The 21803-nt window shown below is 40.7% G+C and overlaps 1 pseudogene; it reads left to right on the plus strand.

Moving 5' to 3' along the window:
• The window catches only part of LOC126051805 (protein ELYS-like), a 45087-nt pseudogene that overhangs the window by 9561 nt on the left and 13723 nt on the right, over window positions 1-21803 (plus strand).

Consider the following 21803-nt stretch of genomic DNA (forward strand, 5'->3'; position numbering starts at 1 on the left):
ATAAAGGTCTTTTCCAACCTAAGCAACTCTATGATTCTATGATCTGCCTGTCCATTTCTTCCTCTCTAAATCTAATAGGTTCCTACACCTGCAAGTTCTTAAAGCAATAGCTTTCCTTGTCCATATGCACAGTTAAAACTCCTACGACGTCTTTCATTATCTTGCAATAATTAAATGTCCATCTCTGGGTTTACAACTTCTCTTATGCTCTGACCATATTTTTGAGCCCGCTGCAGTGATAACTTTCATGGCCCTTTGTTTTGACTGCATTATTCACCTTCCCTCTCTTCTTACTGGCCTTTACTGATGTATGATGTTTACAAAGAAGACACTTGCATGATCTTTCTAGGCTACTTCTGTTTATCATCTTTGACTTAGTCCTGAAGCGGCAACTTGCATCTCTTTTGTGATGCCACCCTCTGTCAACAGTGTGTCCAAATCTAACAAAAACCCCTTTGGATTTTCTCCACTCGTGTCACGTTTCTGAGGAGAGTGCCTCCTAAAAGCTTGTTAAAAACAAACACACACCACCACTCCACCACACCCGACAAAAAAAAACCCAAACCAAAATAAGAACAACAAAGCCCCTTTCTGTCTCCTTTTTATGAAGCATGAGGCATGGAGAAATACCTGTAATTTCTCTGATGGTTTCTAATTAGCTCTTATTCAGAATCTGTTCAAGTGAAGTTCTAGGCACACAGGAGCTGCTGTTGGATGTGGGTTGAGGCTAGCAACGAAGCTGTCTTCTGAATTATGAAATTAATTGGTATCTTCAAAGGCACTTGCAGCAGCTACAAAACGGAAGCGGCACAGGTGTTCACAATGAAACGTAGTAAAGTGTGTGAGGATCCCTAAACGTAATGATGAATTCAGCAGAGAACAGAGAAACATTTTGCCAAACAAACTGTCGCCCCCTTCCTTACTCTACTAGGGTAAATGATATACCACATCCTTTGCTTCCATCTGGAGAATGCGTTCTCCCCAGAGAAGACAAACCATTCCACTTATTGAGAGAAGTGGAGTATAACATTGTGAATGTTTTATGTTAAAATCTTTATTCCAATTTCCCGTTTGTTGGGTTTGGGGTTTTTGTACTTGTTTTGTGTGATAATTGTGTTCGTTCATTCTGAATGTGCTGGAAAGGAGCTATTCTTAAAACCTGTAATTGAGTCCAATCTGGAAATTAATAGTGCCTGCTGAGTGATACAAGAAGAGGGGGCAGTATGACTGAAACCTGTCACAGAGATGTTTGCTATTCCGTACATTTTTTTGTTATTCTCAGTGAGTGTTGTGCTTCGTGAGTGATATAACAGAATTAAGCCAAAATAGGAAGTGGTGTTTTAAACATATCAGCTATAGCGTTATTTTCTACAAACAAGAAACAATGTCTTGTCTTTTACAGTAGTATCGCCTGACACCAGTGTATCAGTCTTCAGCTGGCAAGTGAATACATGTGGTCAGGGAAAACCATCTGCTTACTTGGGTGTATTTGACATTAATTGCTGGTATCATGCTCACATGCCAGATTCACTAAGGTATATTTTTATTAAGTTGTTTTCAATATCCCTACAAATCGATCATTTGAAAGTCGGTGTTTAGCTCATGCACTTGCTTGCTTTCAGGCCAGAAGAACTCCTTCATCATTGCCCCTATTTTGCGTTGTGGTCACTGGATACTGTAATAAGCATGACTTCTCCAAACCCCCTTTTGGATATTCTGGTACACGAGCGGAGTCTAAGTCGGGGAGTTCCTCTTTCTCATCCACTACCTGAGCAGTTTTTTCATCCAAGCTCCTACAATTTTGGTAGGTATTTCACTGCTTTTGATAGTGATAAGCTTAAAGTGAGGTCAAATGCCATTTATTGGTTCTCCTGTTCATTGTTTGTCACTCAAAACCCATCCGAAACCAAAAAGCCCCAAACCCTCACAAGCTCAACCCTTGATTACGTTGTACTAACAAGGTGTTTAATGCTGTGACACATACCTGACAGTCTGCTGAGGTTTGGGTTATGGTGCTTTTGTAATGTAGCCTGTGAAGTGGTGATGGTCATCAAATGAAATGAGGTTGAACTGAAGCTCAGAGCAGAGCACCTCGCTAGCACTAGAGATAAAATTTCTACACGCAGTAATTATTTTCAAAAAAATAAGTTTGGAAGTGATCTGACGAAGAAAATGGGTACTCAGTTACAGCTTTCCAGATACTGCTATTTACAAAACGTAAACTGGTCATAAGCTAAGTGCGAGAGTATGGAAGGCTGTCAAACGTTCATTGTCTCTGCAGGTGGTACGTGCTTGCTGAACTCCGGAGTTGTTCATATGACTTGCATCGGCTTCCAGAAGGAGGTGATCTTTTACTGTATCTCTATTGAGAATGGCAAGAGATGAACCTTTCCTCTGTTTTCTATTGCACTGCTTTCAGTGTCGGAGATCATTTTATGCCCATCCTGCCCATCCACACGCATGACGGCAATTGTGTCCTGCCAGTTTTATGCAAATGGTAACATTTTAGGTCCACTCTTGGGACTGTAAAACTACCACTGTCTCCTGTTGAAGCACGCTGAGGGATTGAATGTCTAGAGCGGAATACAACGTTGCTGTTGTAGGAGCAAGAACAAAAATGTTGTGGAAGTTGGGGAAAGCTGTTACTTCTGCATTACCCATCAGTGGAACTGCGTCCATAGTCTTGAGTTAGGGTTTTGATGCCTGATTAACTTGAAAAAGGAGGGCAGAATGGAGAAAATGAAATATTACTTAACTGTTTGAGAAAAATGATTTTTTTTTCTCCCGCACTTGGCCAAACTGAAACTTCCAAGCCACTGCACAGCTTGTGACAAATAATTTTGAATTAAATTTCAGCTCACTAAGTGTTTCCAACATAAATCGACTTGTGCACAAACAAGCACAGAAAGGGTCTTCCAAAGCGTGATTTGGAGTTGTGTGCTAGCTTTAGCTTATACAGAATATATTTTGTGTCAGTGTTCAGGGTCAAAAAAGGTCTGTGTATTGACAGAGAAGCTAGAGAATACTTAATTAAGCATTGCAAGGGCTGACCTTTTGTTTTACAGGATATTTTTTATAAACCGTAGCGGTTAGTTTGGCTGCCGTCTTTAAGACTCTACCTAGTAGTGCTTACCGATGCAAGCTTTCTAACAATTTAAGCGAACATTTGTATTATTTCTCTTAGCGATTATTCAGAACCTTAGTGACTGGATAACACTGCTGTCTTAATCCGTAGTTTTTGATTAATGTTTCAGGCCTTGAATTTTTTAAAGAAATGTGGTCCTTTAAGAAGTGAAGCCATTCATGATAGCTACAAGAGGTGTCTTGTAGCTGGCTTGCTGCCTCCAAGACGCGTTGATGTCCAGCCATCCAGTTTGAGTCAGGTGAGTGCGTATCAGGGAATCAAGGGGGAAATACATCCATCTTGTCTGACAGGGCTGTAGAGGCTACAAGACATGATAATCTGATTTTCCTATTATTCGCAAGTTGCATTGAAATGCAGGTGTTGACTTGAGTTAGCAGAAGTTACAGTATTCTTCAATCCAAACTACCGAGTTTGAGTGGGGGCAGCCCTAAGAGATCTGCGTTGAGAGACCCATCTCTTAATTCCGTGCCACAGATGGGCACAAGGAAGCGTGCAGGCAGTGCTGGTCATGCGCAACATAAAGCATCTTTCCCTCACAACAACCTTCACCCCATCGGTTTCTCAAAGCATTATGTTCATGCAGTAGCTGACTATGGGGGTGTCTCACTCGGATGCGAGCTGTTGCAAACATCAGCTTGCTGCACTAGACGTGATCACTTGCTTCCAAGGAATTGGGCTGTGGTAAACAATTACTCTTGTCAGCTCTGCCCGACAACTTCATCACCGCTCCCCCTCATCTTCCCTTCATCAGTAGGCTTTCCTGCAGCCTCTCAAAGCAGATCTTCACCTCTGTAGCCTCGTAGCCCAATTTACTCTGCTTAGAGTGCCCCCTTGTTGCTGCAACACCTGCATCGCCTTTATCTCATGACACCCACTATCTTCTCTCTGCTTTGTCCCCCCATAGGGACTCCACCCCCCTCGTCACAGGTTTTCCATTTGCAGTGCACCAACCTTTCTCTCTCATCTGAAGAGTTTCATGAGAGACGGAGCCTTTGTGATGAACAGCCCCTCTTCACCCAGGCAGGATCCAAGCTAAACGATTAGCTAGCTGGTCGTCACACAGTGGAGCCATTGGTAGGAAGGGGAGAGCGGTCTTCTCACTGCCCTCATCTTCCTGTCTACTGGATTGTTCACCAGATTTGTGGAAATGCGTTAAGGCAAATAACACTTCTGCACAGTGTGGTAGCTAAAATAAGTTTCTTGGCAAGCTGCCCTAGCCCACAGACTGCTTATTTTGCAAGCCTGACGTAGACTCTTGCATTCAAATGGGATGTTCTGATGTCAGCTCCGGTTTGGAAATAGCTTGGGAAATCAAGACGCGTTTTAAGAACCTTTGCTGAATTGTGGCCATATCATTCAGAGACTTGTTATGCATTTGAGCAGGGATTTCTTTTGAAAGTTAGTAAGACAAATTTCAGAGTTAGGGTCAAGAAGCTGGGTTTGGAGTTTTGTTTGCCACCATAAGTAGTATCTGGTGTGTTTCCTCGTCTGAAACCCATTTTCAGAAAAAGATGGACATATCATATGTGTATTCTAATGGGTAGAAATTGCTTTGAATGTAATGATTTTGCCTAGAAGGGAAAGCTACTTTTGAATGTCTTTAAAAAAAACACATTAAAAAAAAAACAAACAAAGAAAAAAACAAAAAGAAAAAAGTAAAATTTTATGAAGGCTCATTTCACCTGAAAGAAGTATCACAACACCAGCTGAAATTAGCTGCTACTTAATAATCGCACGTCTGTGCATAGCTGTGCATTATCCTGCTCAAGGATTACCACTGCATTATAATACAGTATTTGAGCAGCCTAAAATTTAAACCTATTAGAATTTAAATGTTTCACGTCTTTTTCTGTCATTTTAGAAAATGATAAAGTTTTGGGTGTCTGAACTGCTTCATGTCTTCAGAGTCTAGGAAGCTGCTTGACCTTAGCTTCACTGTTTCCGTGCAAGCGTTGCACCGTTGTCTTTGCTCTGTCCCCTTCACGCATTCCTGATGGCAAACTTCTATGTGCAAAATGCGTGACGGGTATTAGCAGAGGATGTTACCGGAAACAGTTAATTGGAACTCGGTAAACTGAGACTATGCTGCAGAGGCATGCAAATAAAGGTTAGAATCAGCCTTCAGTAAGTTGCAATGTTAGAGGAAGAGTTTAACGTGTTTCTCAGACCAACAAGCAGTGCAGCCTGTGGCTAGAGTCAAGAAAAGGAACGTGGAATTAGCTGTGTGTGTACTAGCGGACTGTGTGATGCCTGAATGAGTGTACAGTTAGAAACAAACGCTTGCTGTTGCTGGTTCAGATATTGAAAACATGTAAGATTCTCAGTTTATTTTGTCGGTTACGTTTAGGAGGAGCAGTTAGAAGCGGTATTGTCAGCTGCTGTCCAGACAGGTTCTTTAGAACTTCTGACTGGATGCATTAAACACTGGGCATCTGAAGGTAATATTTCTTACGTTGTTCTTATGTTATCTATTTTTCTAGTTTGCAATTGTCGATTCATTTCTTTTTTGTTTTCTTTTTTTAAAGCGCAGCCAAGTTCTGCTGCTAATTTACGGTTTGTTCTTGAGTGGACATGGAACAAAGTGATCTATGCAAAAGATGAGTTTGACCAAATATGTGAGTACTAGTGTAGTCATTCTGCAAACATAAAATGGTTCTTTCTAGTTGAGCGTATTCAGGAATGTGGCGGTATATGGTACGGCACGGGGTTCTTTAAGCGTACTTTGAAACTCTGAAATTGCTCTGCAGGCTAATGATGTAATATTTATTCTTGAAAAGGTGTTCCGCTGTTTGATGGCTCTCGCAACTTTGTTGACCCGCAGACGTTACAGTCTCTTCAGCACTGCCAGTTGCTTTTGAGCAACCTTAGCGTGGTCTTAACCCGTTTTCTAACAGAAGCACAAGAGCTTACTGGAAAAGGTTTGTAATCGTATCTATGAAATCTTTGGTATGTTTTACTCAGATTTGGAATTATGCTTGAGTTGTAAGTGTGGAAAGATGAGCTTCTGTTGGTTTTGATGATTGGAAGACAGCCAAATTTAGCTGGGAGAAGGGGCTTAAATCTGAGAAGTTGGGACTACCACTTAATATGCGTTGATTTCAGGGAAATAGTTGGTTGTGGAGTTCATGCAAGTGGGTAGGGGAGGCTACATTCAGCAAGAAGCTGTGTAAGCAGCTGGGTGGAGATTCCAGCAACCGGATGTGGTAGCGCTGCAAATGATTCCTTTTAATTCTTAGCTAGCAATTTATAATTGCATGCGAATATTGTACTGCAAATTGCTAGAAAATACAAAGGAAGCACAAATGAGTAACTTGTGAAATAAGTTACTTGAGTTTCTGTAGCTTTTTATGTTATCACTTGTCCTTGGCATATTGAGGGGAAAAGAAGACTATCCCTTTGCTACGGTAAAAATCCCCGCTACGTGAAGAACAAGTGTCTTATTTGTGAGTGTATTTAATAGTTCTGGCTTGAGGGTTTTTTTCTTTTAACCTTTAGTGGATCTGGTTCTTTGTAGGGGTTGCTTTTTTGTTTTGGTGGTGAATGTGTTTTTTTTTCTTCAAATAAGAAGGTGCTACAGAGTGAGAAATGCAAAGACCACGATTTCTACCGCGTTCCTTTGATTCTTTCTATTTGGGATGATGAAGGGGGTTTTGTAAAAATGAAAGGAATTGGATAACAAAAATCATCTTACGCCTTTTTTTCAGGTTTTACTGACTTGACAAACAAGCAGGTGGTAACTGGCCTCCTTTCTTTGTATGCACGAGTGGTCATCTGGTTCTGTCGATCCAGTCTCCTTCCAGAGGGTTTAGGTAAGCATAAACTGTAATACATTTGTAACCGGGAGACTATCCAGTAAGTGATTCCGATGAACACATGCTTAGCCGTGTTTTTGTAAATGTTTTGTCAGTGCTGAAGTTCTGTTGGTGAAACGGAGATTCTCCTGTTTTTTTCAAATGCATAGTGTAGAATAATGCAAGCAGTTTCTTTCCTGGATGTTCCTTAGAAAGAGCAATAAGCCTCTGACTTGAAGGAGTTGCTTGTGTCCACAGCTTGAAAGACTTGGGATTTTAAACAAATTACTGTTACACAACAAATACGGGAATGCTTGTTTTTACAGCAAAGGCATTACCTGCGTGTTTGGAACTTTTTATTCATTGCTTGAGGAAAAAATACACCTCAGCAAGACTTCTTTATTTGGGTGGATTATAAAGTCTATCGTCAGCCTTCATTGTCTCACAAATGCTCACAGGACATGTTTAAGAAACCATTCCCTTTGAGAATTGTCCTTTCTGTAGTGAGCTTCCGCTTACAGTACGTGTTCTAAATGCTACCTCAATTGTAAACTTGAAATGGCACTTGAGAGAAGAAGGAGTTGAGTCTTGTGTCTTACCACTCCTTTAGCAAAGGCAGAAAGAGGATCGGCTTCTTTCAAAGTTGGAGGCTTGCCTGTGTGCTTCTTGATGCTTAGCTCATATGATCGTCTGTCTTTTAGTCAAACGTTTCAGTTTCAAAATGTGATATTGCTTCTTTAACTTGCTTTTACTTTATTGCCTGTAGATGATGATGCGCGTTTGGGTAGACCTTTCTACAATTACCCTCTGATTCAGAGCTACTACACTGGTCATCGACAGAAACTTGAGCGTTTATCAAGGTAAGCCTTACAGGAGAACTCGAGAACACTTCCACTGTGAAATGAGAAGTGGCAGTGAGTGGCTTTGCTATCGACAGTTGGTATTTGCTCTGCTTAATGCAGTTGCCAGCAATCCTCTTCACTTCAGTGATGCATGCGTTCTCTTGAACACGGAGGTTACTTTCCTGTGTTACAATATTTGTATATACCTCTGCTTAGTACCACTTGTTGGCATCGTCGTTTCTTGGTAGCGTGCTTAATCCGGCAGCCAATCTGTATCATTTGGTACTACTGAAAAAGGTCATGTGTTCAGGAGAGGGTCAGCGATCTCCCGTTCAGCAAAGCACGGCGTTCACAGAACAGGTGCTTTGGACAGAGAAGAAAGCAAGTTTTAAAAACAAAACAAACCTCATCTCGTTTATTGACTAGCGAGCGATGGTAATAACTGTATTGGCCTAAATCACAAGTACATTTGTGTGATTTAATGAGATAGTCAGAGTTTGATGTAGTTGGCCCACCTAGCACTCTACTGGCTGTTGGATAAAAGTCACTTGCCGAACGTGAACTCTCTTTGCTGCGCTAGCTCACTAGCATATAGGTGATACGCCTTGGATTGGATGATAATAGATTTTTCTTTGGAAATTGTGCTGAAAACTAAATAAAGAGCTCAAAGAAGCTTAGGCTATGGCACCGCGAACAAGAAGAGGATGCTGCAAGATGAGTTAAGGTGCAAGCTGCGGCGTAGTAGCTATTGACTTTAAAGTTCATCTTACTTAGCTTACTTCTCAAGTAACTTACATACCGGCTCAGGTGTTCCTTAGAAGCATACAAGCTCCAGTGTGCTCTTTCTGCTTCTTATGATGGGGAAATGAAAGGGTAGTGTCCCAGTCAGCCAAAGATTGCGATGGACTTGTGAAGAAGGCAATTTTTAAAGGTTCACCCATCCGTGGTTGTAATGGTCTGTGCATAGAAACATAATGGGGATGTGCATAGAAACATAAATGCTGCTTAAGATGACACTAAACTTCACCTGTATGCTCAGCTTTCTGAAAACAACTTTTTTTCAGTAACAAAAGTGAGATGCTGAGAACAAAATCTGAACTTTCCGTGGTGTTGTCTTCTTCTCACAGCTGTGTATTGGAACACTCCAACGGGAGGCATTAGACTTGCGTTAAAGAATAGTCCTGGTATTTTGACACTGTTGCGTTTCCTCTGTTAGACAGTAGGAGAGTGGTTATTTCTGGCACATAAAAAACTTAGTTCACACTTCCTTTGTACTACAAGACAACAAAAGAGAAAACCTGAAAACGAAAAGGTCCCTTAGTAGGGGAGCTTTCCAGGATGTCTGTTTGGAAGTCCTCTAATAATTCAGTATGATCTAACAAAGATCTTTCATCTGACTCAGACATTCCTTTCATGTGCCGTTTCAAGTCATAATCATGCCTTTGTGTGTTTGTCACTTTCTTTGCCTCGTGGGAGCTTTTTTTTGTTTGGTTTGTCTGGAGGAGATCTGTTACACTGAGAGGCTGGAATTAGTGTTTGACTCTCCAAATCCTTGCTACCTTTTGTTCCAGAGGAAAATGGGATTCTGACTGCTTGATGATTGATGGAATGGTTTCCCAGTTAGGAGACCAAGTTGAGAAGTTGTGGCGGAGAGATGAAGGAGGAACTGGGAAATACCCACCTGCTAGTTTACACGTGAGTGTTATGTTCACTGAAAACAGCAACGAACCCCCCAAAGCCCCACCCAAAAGCCAATGATTCATGAAAGACAGGAGTTTTTAAAAAACTTTTGATTTTTCATTTTCAGGCACTGCTGGATCTCTATTTGCTAGAAGGCATTGAAGAAAGCTACAAACATGCAATTGTATCCTTTCTCGTTATTTTTACTACACCTTCAGTATACGCACATAAATGTTCTTAAATGTTTGTCACCTGCGCGTTTAATAACGTTTTTGAATTTATGCTTCCAACACAGTGCAAGTGAACACGTTTAGTTTAGAATGGAGATGTGGACAGGAGCGTTGTTTTATTTCTTTGTACTGTGGATTCTTTATGATTTATTTGTTGCAAAGTCTTTTCTGACATGCGAAAACAGGTTTACTAAGAAATGTTAAAGCTAAAAATCTCCCTTGGTTTTTCTCAAAACTTAGCACAGTTTTTAATTTTTTAAAGCACCCGTGTCTGTAGCAAATGACTGCTTACTAGGATGATGCAGTAATACGTGCTGCTTGAGAGCAGAAGGATTTCTGACCGGTACCTGATTTTTGCCCAAGTCTTCTGTCTTCCTGCCCAGATAGCAGTGCTTGCTTTTGTTCTGTTAGAAGTGCAGGCACACGGAATAAGAAAGAGAGAGAAGAGAAAAGTCATTGGGCAGAAACTTAATTTTTAAGCTGCTGAAATATACAGAATTACTTTTTGTTGTTTGCTGCCTAACCCGAGAGGGGAGCCTAGAGAGCAAGGGGTTTAAAAAGGGTTGTACCCCAGAGCTGTCTTGTTAGAATATGTCCCTAAAAACGGATGTCAGAAAGAGAAAATGACACTACTGATGAGTGATCCGCATACTGTTTTAAATCCAGTGTCAATCATTCAGTGCTAGGTTCTCTTGTAAGGACACCTTAATTTCCATTGTCCTATATACTCTGGAAATGAGGGAAAAAACCAACGGTAGAAATTGTTTGCTTTAATAATTAAGCATTGGATGTTCAGGTGTTTTTAATGTCCAGCTGGTAGCTCCAGTGACTAAAGAGGGAGCCTGAGTTTGTAACAACGGAAGTATTTAAGTATCTAAAATTAACCTTTCTGAATGCCTTACAGAAATCAAAGAGTATTTCTTTCTGGCTATTTATTCAGAATGCAGTTTTGTGGTTAGGACCTGACCGTCCTCAGGTTATAATAGCTCAAAATGGCCAGACTAATACGGCAGTATTTTCTGCTTCCTACCACTTGTATATTCTGATTTCACTGTGTTTTTCAAAATGTGATGTGATAAATGTTTGGTCTTCCAAATTTATTAGCCTTAACTAGATACTTGATGTCAGACAATTTACTTGCTGCTAGATATCACGCATTCCTTTCCGAATAAAACAGAGACTTCAATCGACTCCTTCCCAACTGCCTTTGCTATCCCCTGGGGACTTGTTAAGCTTGTTGAAGGCTTTTGGCTTCTAGATCACAATGATTACGAAGTAAGTACGTTACAGTTCAGTTAGACATCCCCTACAGTCCAAAGCTGTAATCTGTAAAATGATTTTAAAAAAATCGGTGCTTAGCTAATAACAGGTGCTACAACATTAGAAGCCCTTTTGTCATACTGCTACGACATGTTCAGCAATAAGTTATAATCTGAAATTTTCTTTTAGCCACTTTGACAGGAAATTGATTAAAACAAAGAAGAAATCAACTTTAATAATGCTTGATACTTGAATTTTCAAAGCCATCCATTTAGGTTGTTTTCAGCAGACCGATGGAGCGCTTTCTCAAAGACAGTGTTTTAGGTACTTTAAATACTAAAACGACGATCATAGCAGCAAGGTTTGAGGCAGAAGACTGCAGAAGTGACTGTTCAACCTAATTCATGTTCTTTCTGATGCTGAAGGTTGTTCTTTGCCTGTCACGAAGTTAATATATCTGTTTGTCTGGGAGAACAGCTTATTATTTGGTAATGTATTTATAAAAAGTGGTGTTTGTACACAGAGATTTGGTTACTCTGGAAAAGTGTGAACTACTCCTTTTAAAACACTCGCTTTGTTCTGTACGGCTAACTGGATTTCTTTTTTGCAAATACTTGAGAATTTTTATTTACAGTAGTTAGTCATCTCAGTTTATTTAAGACACGTCCACCCTTACTTAAGGTACTTTTGAATGTTCTTGTGGTGTGCGTGCATGTGCATATCGTAATACACCTGACCTCTAACCTCTACAGAATTCACTGGCCCTGCTCTTTCATCCAGCTACAATCAAAACTGTGTCATGGCAGCACAGGAGAATTATTCAATCCCTGATGTGCCAAGGAGAGCATAGGCGAGCCCTCAGATACCTACAGATGATGAAGCCAGCAATGCCAAGCAGCAGTGAAGTGCGGCTTTTCCTCGCTGTGTTGTTGTCCAATAGGTAAAGAAACCTGTCCCACCGTTTTGGCATTCAAATATTGTGAAAGGTGGAGAACAAATAATACGAATCACCATCCCCTAAATTCCCTTTAAACTCTGAAGACAGTAGTTTGGGGGCATCTTTTTGGTTATACTAGTAATAAGCCTTTACGTCTCAAAAAATTTAATTACAGGTGTGTGGTGGAGGCCTGGGGTCTGTTGCAGCAACATGCCACCAGGTTAAACATCGAAGAGCTGTTAAAACACGTGTATGAAATCTGTCAGGAGATGGGACTAATGGAAGACTTACTGAAGCTACCTTTCACAGGCACTGAACAAGTAAGTGTGGACACGACAAAAATCTTAATGGTCTCTTTGAAAAGAGAAGAGGCAGAATCATAACAGATTTTTGAAATGTGTTATTTCGCATAGGAGTGTTTGGAGAAGATTTTACAGAGCGACGCTGCTGTTCGGAATCCTAGATTTCCTTTAGACCACCATGTGCAGCGTGCCAACTATATCCCAGCGCTGCAGTCGAATCGTTCAATGAACGTTAATCTTACGGTAAGCATGAAAGTTCTGTCAAGTGTGCAGGTTTCTGTTGGGTGTTACTAACCATTTTTGGTAGTAAATAAAATAAAAATCAATGCTTTGTTTTCTATACCATTCTTTGAAATACTAGGAATAAGTTTCTACACTTTCCGTTACAGCTGAACCTAAAAGTTGAACAAAATATTTCACTACTCCAAAGCTACTGCGTGAAGTTATAAATTAAGTGTTGCAGACCATTGTCAACTCCACTTAACATAGTTTGTTTGCATCTAAGGAATAATGGTTTAGAATGCTGAACGCTGTTTGTGTCACTCCTTTCTGTGGCCTGAAGAGTATGTTGTATGTCATCTCTTGAATCTTGCACACAACTTTATTTTTCTAGCTGACAGCAGTCTGGATGCCAATCCACAGGTAAAATCTGTGTGCTGGTTTGGTTTTCTTTTTATTTCCTCCAGGTATAGCATGAGCTCTGCGAATCCGCAACTTCTGGTTTACCCCTTTGATGACAGAAATTCCTATCTAACTTCTATTTCTCAAAACAGCCAGAACAAATTTTGCGTTTGGCGAACTTCTGTTATGAATCTGTGATACATGTTCTGTTTTCCGGAACCATAGTTTTCCAGTGGATCGCACTTATAAAGTGGTCTTGGAAGGTTTAGGTCCTGCATTTGAAAACTTTACTTCAGGCAGAAGGTGTGTGTAGGTAGCCTTTTCTTACCTGTTTTAATATTCACATCATTGCGTCCACTGTAATTTGCAGTTGTCCTGAATATTCAGTCATCTCGGACATTGGTGTTACAGGAAAAACAAGGGAAAGCCTGCTATTTCGTAAGGCATTTGAAAATTGCAGGTGAGAACAAGAGGATCGGAGTAAGGTTCTGCCGAGTGCCGGAATTGTTTCAACCAGAAGTTGTAGGTTCTGTTCTTATCCTAGTCTGCCTTGCCCTTTGCTGAAATTACCGGGTGGAATTGGTGTGTGCCGAGGAGTAGAACTTGCTGCTCCTCTGTGCAGTGGCGGTATTGTACAGTATCTGTGGAGGAAATGTATTCACTAATTAGAAATAGCAGAGATAGTTGTGTGCAATGAACTTCTTGTAATCAGTTGCCTTCTTGCTTTATGCTTTTTGTTCATCAGAATGATGGTGAGCCTCGCTTGAGAGAGAGAGCAGTTGCCAGAAGTTCTAGATTGGACCAGTGTGGCAAGATCCTTCCTAGAGTTCAAAGGAAGCTGGCCAGAGAGAGAGCCAAGCCTTACCACTTGCCTTCATCGGTCTCAAGAGAAGGTAATTTTTAGGGGAGGGAAATACAATGGACAACTGACCACGACTTTGATCACACAAGGCTGATATTTTTTCCCCTCTTGCTTTACAGTCGCAAGACCAAAGCCGTTATCAACAGTAACAAAACAAGCAAATGCAGGAAATGTGCGTACAAGTGCAACGTTCATCAGTAATATATTGTCCAAAAGTGATGAAGTAGGGGTAGGAAATGAGCAGAAAACCAGTTGCTCACGCCGTGATAGGTAAGCAGCCTTTTAAGAAAGTTTAGTCTTGAGCTGCGTGTCTGGAGAGAGAGAGAGAGAGAGAGAGAGAAATCCACTTGAATTATGTTAGTGTTTTGGAGGGAAGGGGCACCTGAATAAAGCTTCCTTTGGCTTTTTTGCACCTACAAGATATAACATTTGAGAATCAATGCATCGTAAGTAATACTTGGAGCGAGAGTTCTTCTGCTATGATAATCTCATTTGTGCAAATACATCTATTTACATTACAGTAAATGTGTTTACAGAATTTAAGGTAGCTGAAACGAAAACCATGGTTGCCAACAAGCTGTTGGTGTACAGGTTTTGGTAGACTTGATTGTGTGATCAAATAGTAATCTTTTACCACTTTGGGCCCAGTTTCTGCTTCGTTTCTGCCTTTTGTTTTGTTTTTTTTTACTCAAAACCAGGCAGAATTATAAAGAGCAAAAAAGAAGCTAGCAGTTGTCAGATGATTTTCCTAGAGGTGGTATATTCAAGGTGAAACTTGAATTCTGGTACGTTTGGACTTGAGGGGAGTGAAAGTCAGTTACATTTTCCGTCTAATTCTAGGCCTAGAGCTACAGAACCACCAGTCATAGCACGTCCTCTCCCTGATGCGGAGCTGCCCGATGCATTTGTTGGGACACCCGTTAACAAAATTTAGCTTTGTACCTGTTAAAGAAAAGGTCAGCTTGGGGACACAACTAAAGTGGAGAATTTGAAGTGGCCCCAGCAGTGAAATGCAGAGGAATTTTCTTCTGACATGAGAATTACACATCACTTGTGCCACGTAAAATTGCATTACTCTTGCCTCAGATGGCAGGGATTTAGGAAATTCAGTGTGACATGTCACGAAATAATGAAAAAACAAGAGAAGGCCTGTAACTTGTTCATGGGCCTGATACATCAGCCCAGCAGTGAGGGTTCACCTGTATTTCTTGTTCCTTGAATGTCTTTGTTAAGTATCACCTCAGATGTCTTGAGCGCAGCATGATTTTATTTCAGGTATTTATTTATGTTCACAGTTTCAATTGTGTCTCTTCACAGATCGCTGGATTTGGTGGTTCGTCCTGTTCCTTCAAGTTCTGCAGCACAGGGTGATAGCTGGCAGTCACCATGCAGCGCTTCTACTTCATTCATGGCACCCAGCCCGCTGAAACCAAATATGCTTGGTTCCATCTCACAAAAGAATTTTTCAGGAGCATCAGAGCTGAATTTACTGGAGACACCTCTTGTGGTTAAGGTTTGTGTTTTAAAAAACAGGATCAACCAACCGAACCAAAAGCCTGTAAACTTTGTTTCACATGAAACCACCACAGTATTTAACACAGACCCTGTTGGATTCAGACTGTGGAATATTTTCAGCATGCGTGTGGTTATTGGACGTAGAATCCTTTTGGAAGCAGGACAAAGTTGGGAACAGTCTTGAAGAGGGAAAGTTTAGTTCTAAGTTAACTGCCGTACGCACATTGTCCCATAGCTTCGTGAAATACTTTGCTCCATGCAATAAAAACGAGTGTAGGTTATAAATTGGACTTCTCAGTACACATAGATCCTTAGAGATGCAATTTGTAGCTTAACCATCTCATTGTTTAAGTGCTCAATAGCTCTGTGGAGTTTGACTTGCATGCCTACAAGCAAGAATGTATATGCTTCCGTTTCTTAATCCACTTAAGGGAATGACAACGTAAGGGATGCCAGTTAAGCGATGTCAGTCTCTGTCAAATTCAGTGATGGCTTTTTGCAGGGATTCTACGTATTGATGCTTGTGTTAAACTCTCTTTCCATTCACCGCCATCAAACTCTCCTCATGTAAGGAAATAACAACTGACCAATCAATCTTCTTGGTGCTGCTCTTTTTGCCTTTGCCTACCTGAACAGAATAGTAGTGATCTCTCTGAATTATAACCTTTTTCTTCTTACTAACTATTGTCCATATCGTTAAGCTGGTTTCATTCTCTTCCTTTTAAACCCATTCAATACTGTAAAATCTTTTCTGAGCTGACGTAAGGAGACCTGAACGCTTCTAGATGAAGATGTGTAGGTATGTTTACAGCAGTGTCACTCCATTCAGTCCAGTGCGTGGATTGATTAATCAGAGAAGAAAGAAGGTATCGCTGTTGCTTTGCCGATTGCCATTTCTCATGGCAGTGTTTTCAGTTGCTGTATCTGGGGTAGCATTTGAAGCTGTATGCCTTGTAGAAGAGCAGTGTAGATATGGCAAAAGTTACTGGGATGGGAGATAGCATTGCAGACAAGAAGATGCCATATCCTTGTTTCTTCAGAAAATTAATTTGAACACTAACATTTTATGTTGCATTAATTAAAAAAAAAAAGAAGAAGAAAGAAGCCAAAAGAGTCATAAGAAACATAAAACGCATGGGTTTTATACCATTAAGTTTTTTGTCCCTTTGGAAAAAGAGCAGTGCAGAGGCTAATCTTTGTCCTCTCTGCTGGTACAAAGTCAGTTTAATTTGAGCTAATACTTTAGTTGTGTGCAATGAACTTCTTGTAATCAGTTACCTTCCTGCTTTATGCTTTTTGTTCATCAGAATGATGGTGAGCCTCGCTTGAGAGAGAGAGCAGTTGCCAGAAGTTCTAGATTGGACCAGTGTGGCAAGATCCTTCCTAGAGTTCAAAGGAAGCTGGCCAGAGAGAGAGCCAAGCCTTACCACTTGCCTTCATCGGTCTCAAGAGAAGGTAATTTTTAGGGGAGGGAAATACAATGGACAACTGACCACGACTTTGATCACACAAGGCTGATATTTTTTCCCCTCTTGCTTTACAGTCGCAAGACCAAAGCCGTTATCAACAGTAACAAAACAAGCAAATGCAGGAAATGTGCGTACAAGTGCAACGTTCATCAGTAATATATTGTCCAAAAGTGATGAAGTAGGGGTAGGAAATGAGCAGAAAACCAGTTGCTCACGCCGTGATAGGTAAGCAGCCTTTTAAGAAAGTTTAGTCTTGAGCTGCGTGTCTGGAGAGAGAGAGAGAGAGAGAGAGAGAAATCCACTTGAATTATGTTAGTGTTTTGGAGGGAAGGGGCACCTGAATAAAGCTTCCTTTGGCTTTTTTGCACCTACAAGATATAACATTTGAGAATCAATGCATCGTAAGTAATACTTGGAGCGAGAGTTCTTCTGCTATGATAATCTCATTTGTGCAAATACATCTATTTACATTACAGTAAATGTGTTTACAGAATTTAAGGTAGCTGAAACGAAAACCATGGTTGCCAACAAGCTGTTGGTGTACAGGTTTTGGTAGACTTGATTGTGTGATCAAATAGTAATCTTTTACCACTTTGGGCCCAGTTTCTGCTTCGTTTCTGCCTTTTGTTTTGTTTTTTTTTACTCAAAACCAGGCAGAATTATAAAGAGCAAAAAAGAAGCTAGCAGTTGTCAGATGATTTTCCTAGAGGTGGTATATTCAAGGTGAAACTTGAATTCTGGTACGTTTGGACTTGAGGGGAGTGAAAGTCAGTTACATTTTCCGTCTAATTCTAGGCCTAGAGCTACAGAACCACCAGTCATAGCACGTCCTCTCCCTGATGCGGAGCTGCCCGATGCATTTGTTGGGACACCCGTTAACAAAATTTAGCTTTGTACCTGTTAAAGAAAAGGTCAGCTTGGGGACACAACTAAAGTGGAGAATTTGAAGTGGCCCCAGCAGTGAAATGCAGAGGAATTTTCTTCTGACATGAGAATTACACATCACTTGTGCCACGTAAAATTGCATTACTCTTGCCTCAGATGGCAGGGATTTAGGAAATTCAGTGTGACATGTCACGAAATAATGAAAAAACAAGAGAAGGCCTGTAACTTGTTCATGGGCCTGATACATCAGCCCAGCAGTGAGGGTTCACCTGTATTTCTTGTTCCTTGAATGTCTTTGTTAAGTATCACCTCAGATGTCTTGAGCGCAGCATGATTTTATTTCAGGTATTTATTTATGTTCACAGTTTCAATTGTGTCTCTTCACAGATCGCTGGATTTGGTGGTTCGTCCTGTTCCTTCAAGTTCTGCAGCACAGGGTGATAGCTGGCAGTCACCATGCAGCGCTTCTACTTCATTCATGGCACCCAGCCCGCTGAAACCAAATATGCTTGGTTCCATCTCACAAAAGAATTTTTCAGGAGCATCAGAGCTGAATTTACTGGAGACACCTCTTGTGGTTAAGGTTTGTGTTTTAAAAAACAGGATCAACCAACCGAACCAAAAGCCTGTAAACTTTGTTTCACATGAAACCACCACAGTATTTAACACAGACCCTGTTGGATTCAGACTGTGGAATATTTTCAGCATGCGTGTGGTTATTGGACGTAGAATCCTTTTGGAAGCAGGACAAAGTTGGGAACAGTCTTGAAGAGGGAAAGTTTAGTTCTAAGTTAACTGCCGTACGCACATTGTCCCATAGCTTCGTGAAATACTTTGCTCCATGCAATAAAAACGAGTGTAGGTTATAAATTGGACTTCTCAGTACACATAGATCCTTAGAGATGCAATTTGTAGCTTAACCATCTCATTGTTTAAGTGCTCAATAGCTCTGTGGAGTTTGACTTGCATGCCTACAAGCAAGAATGTATATGCTTCCGTTTCTTAATCCACTTAAGGGAATGACAACGTAAGGGATGCCAGTTAAGCGATGTCAGTCTCTGTCAAATTCAGTGATGGCTTTTTGCAGGGATTCTACGTATTGATGCTTGTGTTAAACTCTCTTTCCATTCACCGCCATCAAACTCTCCTCATGTAAGGAAATAACAACTGACCAATCAATCTTCTTGGTGCTGCTCTTTTTGCCTTTGCCTACCTGAACAGAATAGTAGTGATCTCTCTGAATTATAACCTTTTTCTTCTTACTAACTATTGTCCATATCGTTAAGCTGGTTTCATTCTCTTCCTTTTAAACCCATTCAATACTGTAAAATCTTTTCTGAGCTGACGTAAGGAGACCTGAACGCTTCTAGATGAAGATGTGTAGGTATGTTTACAGCAGTGTCACTTCATTCAGTCCAGTGCGTGGATTGATTAATCAGAGAAGAAAGAAGGTATCGCTGTTGCTTTGCCGATTGCCATTTCTCATGGCAGTGTTTTCAGTTGCTGTATCTGGGGTAGCATTTGAAGCTGTATGCCTTGTAGAAGAGCAGTGTAGATATGGCAAAAGTTACTGGGATGGGAGATAGCATTGCAGACAAGAAGATGCCATATCCTTGTTTCTTCAGAAAATTAATTTGAACACTAACATTTTATGTTGCATTAATTAAAAAAAAAAAGAAGAAGAAAGAAGCCAAAAGAGTCATAAGAAACATAAAACGCATGGGTTTTATACCATTAAGTTTTTTGTCCCTTTGGAAAAAGAGCAGTGCAGAGGCTAATCTTTGTCCTCTCTGCTGGTACAAAGTCAGTTTAATTTGAGCTAATACTTTAGTTGTGTGCAATGAACTTCTTGTAATCAGTTACCTTCCTGCTTTATGCTTTTTGTTCATCAGAATGATGGTGAGCCTCGCTTGAGAGAGAGAGCAGTTGCCAGAAGTTCTAGATTGGACCAGTGTGGCAAGATCCTTCCTAGAGTTCAAAGGAAGCTGGCCAGAGAGAGAGCCAAGCCTTACCACTTGCCTTCATCGGTCTCAAGAGAAGGTAATTTTTAGGGGAGGGAAATACAATGGACAACTGACCACGACTTTGATCACACAAGGCTGATATTTTTTCCCCTCTTGCTTTACAGTCGCAAGACCAAAGCCGTTATCAACAGTAACAAAACAAGCAAATGCAGGAAATGTGCATACAAGTGCAACATTCATCAGTAATATATTGTCCAAAAGTGGAGAAGTAGGGGTAGGAAATGAGCAGAAAACCAGTTGCTCACGCCGTGATAGGTAAGCAGCCTTTTAAGAAAGTTTAGTCTTGAGCTGCGTGTCTGGAGAGAGAGAGAGAGAGAGAGAAATCCACTTGAATTATGTTAGTGATTTGGAGGGAAGGGGCACCTGAATAAAGCTTCCTTTGGCTTTTTTGCACCTACAAGATATAACATTTGAGAATCAATTCATCGTAAGTAATACTTGGAGCGAGAGTTCTTCTGCTATGATAATCTCATTTGTGCAAATACATCTATTTACATTACAGTAAATGTGTTTACAGAATTTAAGGTAGCTGAAACGAAAACCATGGTTGCCAACAAGCTGTTGGTGTACAGGTTTTGGTAGACTTGATTGTGTGATCAAATAGTAATCTTTTACCACTTTGGGCCCAGTTTCTGCTTCGTTTCTGCCTTTTGTTTTGTTTTTTTTTACTCAAAACCAGGCAGAATTATAAAGAGCAAAAAAGAAGCTAGCAGTTGTCAGATGATTTTCCTAGCGGTGGTATATTCAAGGTGAAACTTGAATTCTGGTACGTTTGGACTTGAGGGGAGTGAAAGTCAGTTACATTTTCCGTCTAATTCTAGGCCTAGAGCTACAGAACCACCAGTCATAGCACGTCCTCTCCCTGATGCGGAGCTGCCCGATGCATTTGTTGGGACACCCGTTAACAAAATTTAGCTTTGTACCTGTTAAAGAAAAGGTCAGCTTGGGGACACAACTAAGTGGAGAATTTGAAGTGGCCCCAGCAGTGAAATGCAGAGGAATTTTCTTCTGACATGAGAATTACACATCACTTGTGCCACGTAAAATTGCATTACTCTTGCCTCAGATGGCAGGGATTTAGGAAATTAAGTGTGACATGTCACGAAATAATGAAAAAACAAGAGAAGGCCTGTAACTTGTTCATGGGCCTGATACATCAGCCCAGCAGTGAGGGTTCACCTGTATTTCTTGTTCCTTGAATGTCTTTGTTAAGTATCACCTCAGATGTCTTGAGCGCAGCATGATTTTATTTCAGGTATTTATTTATGTTCACAGTTTCAATTGTGTCTCTTCACAGATCGCTGGATTTGGTGGTTCGTCCTGTTCCTTCAAGTTCTGCAGCACAGGGTGATAGCTGGCAGTCACCATGCAGCGCTTCTACTTCATTCATGGCACCCAGCCCGCTGAAACCAAATATGCTTGGTTCCATCTCACAAAAGAATTTTTCAGGAGCATCAGAGCTGAATTTACTGGAGACACCTCTTGTGGTTAAGGTTTGTGTTTTAAAAAACAGGATCAACCAACCGAACCAAAAGCCTGTAAACTTTGTTTCACATGAAACCACCACAGTATTTAACACAGACCCTGTTGGATTCAGACTGTGGAATATTTTCAGCATGCGTGTGGTTATTGGACGTAGAATCCTTTTGGAAGCAGGACAAAGTTGGGAACAGTCTTGAAGAGGGAAAGTTTAGTTCTAAGTTAACTGCCGTACGCACATTGTCCCATAGCTTCGTGAAATACTTTGCTCCATGCAATAAAAACGAGTGTAGGTTATAAATTGGACTTCTCAGTACACATAGATCCTTAGAGATGCAATTTGTAGCTTAACCATCTCATTGTTTAAGTGCTCAATAGCTCTGTGGAGTTTGACTTGCATGCCTACAAGCAAGAATGTATATGCTTCCGTTTCTTAATCCACTTAAGGGAATGACAACGTAAGGGATGCCAGTTAAGCGATGTCAGTCTCTGTCAAATTCAGTGATGGCTTTTTGCAGGGATTCTACGTATTGATGCTTGTGTTAAACTCTCTTTCCATTCACCGCCATCAAACTCTCCTCATGTAAGGAAATAACAACTGACCAATCAATCTTCTTGGTGCTGCTCTTTTTGCCTTTGCCTACCTGAACAGAATAGTAGTGATCTCTCTGAATTATAACCTTTTTCTTCTTACTAACTATTGTCCATATCGTTAAGCTGGTTTCATTCTCTTCCTTTTAAACCCATTCAATACTGTAAAA

The sequence above is a fragment of the Accipiter gentilis genome, chromosome 28, assembly GCF_929443795.1.
Source record: "Accipiter gentilis chromosome 28, bAccGen1.1, whole genome shotgun sequence".
Taxonomy (NCBI): domain Eukaryota; kingdom Metazoa; phylum Chordata; class Aves; order Accipitriformes; family Accipitridae; genus Astur; species Astur gentilis.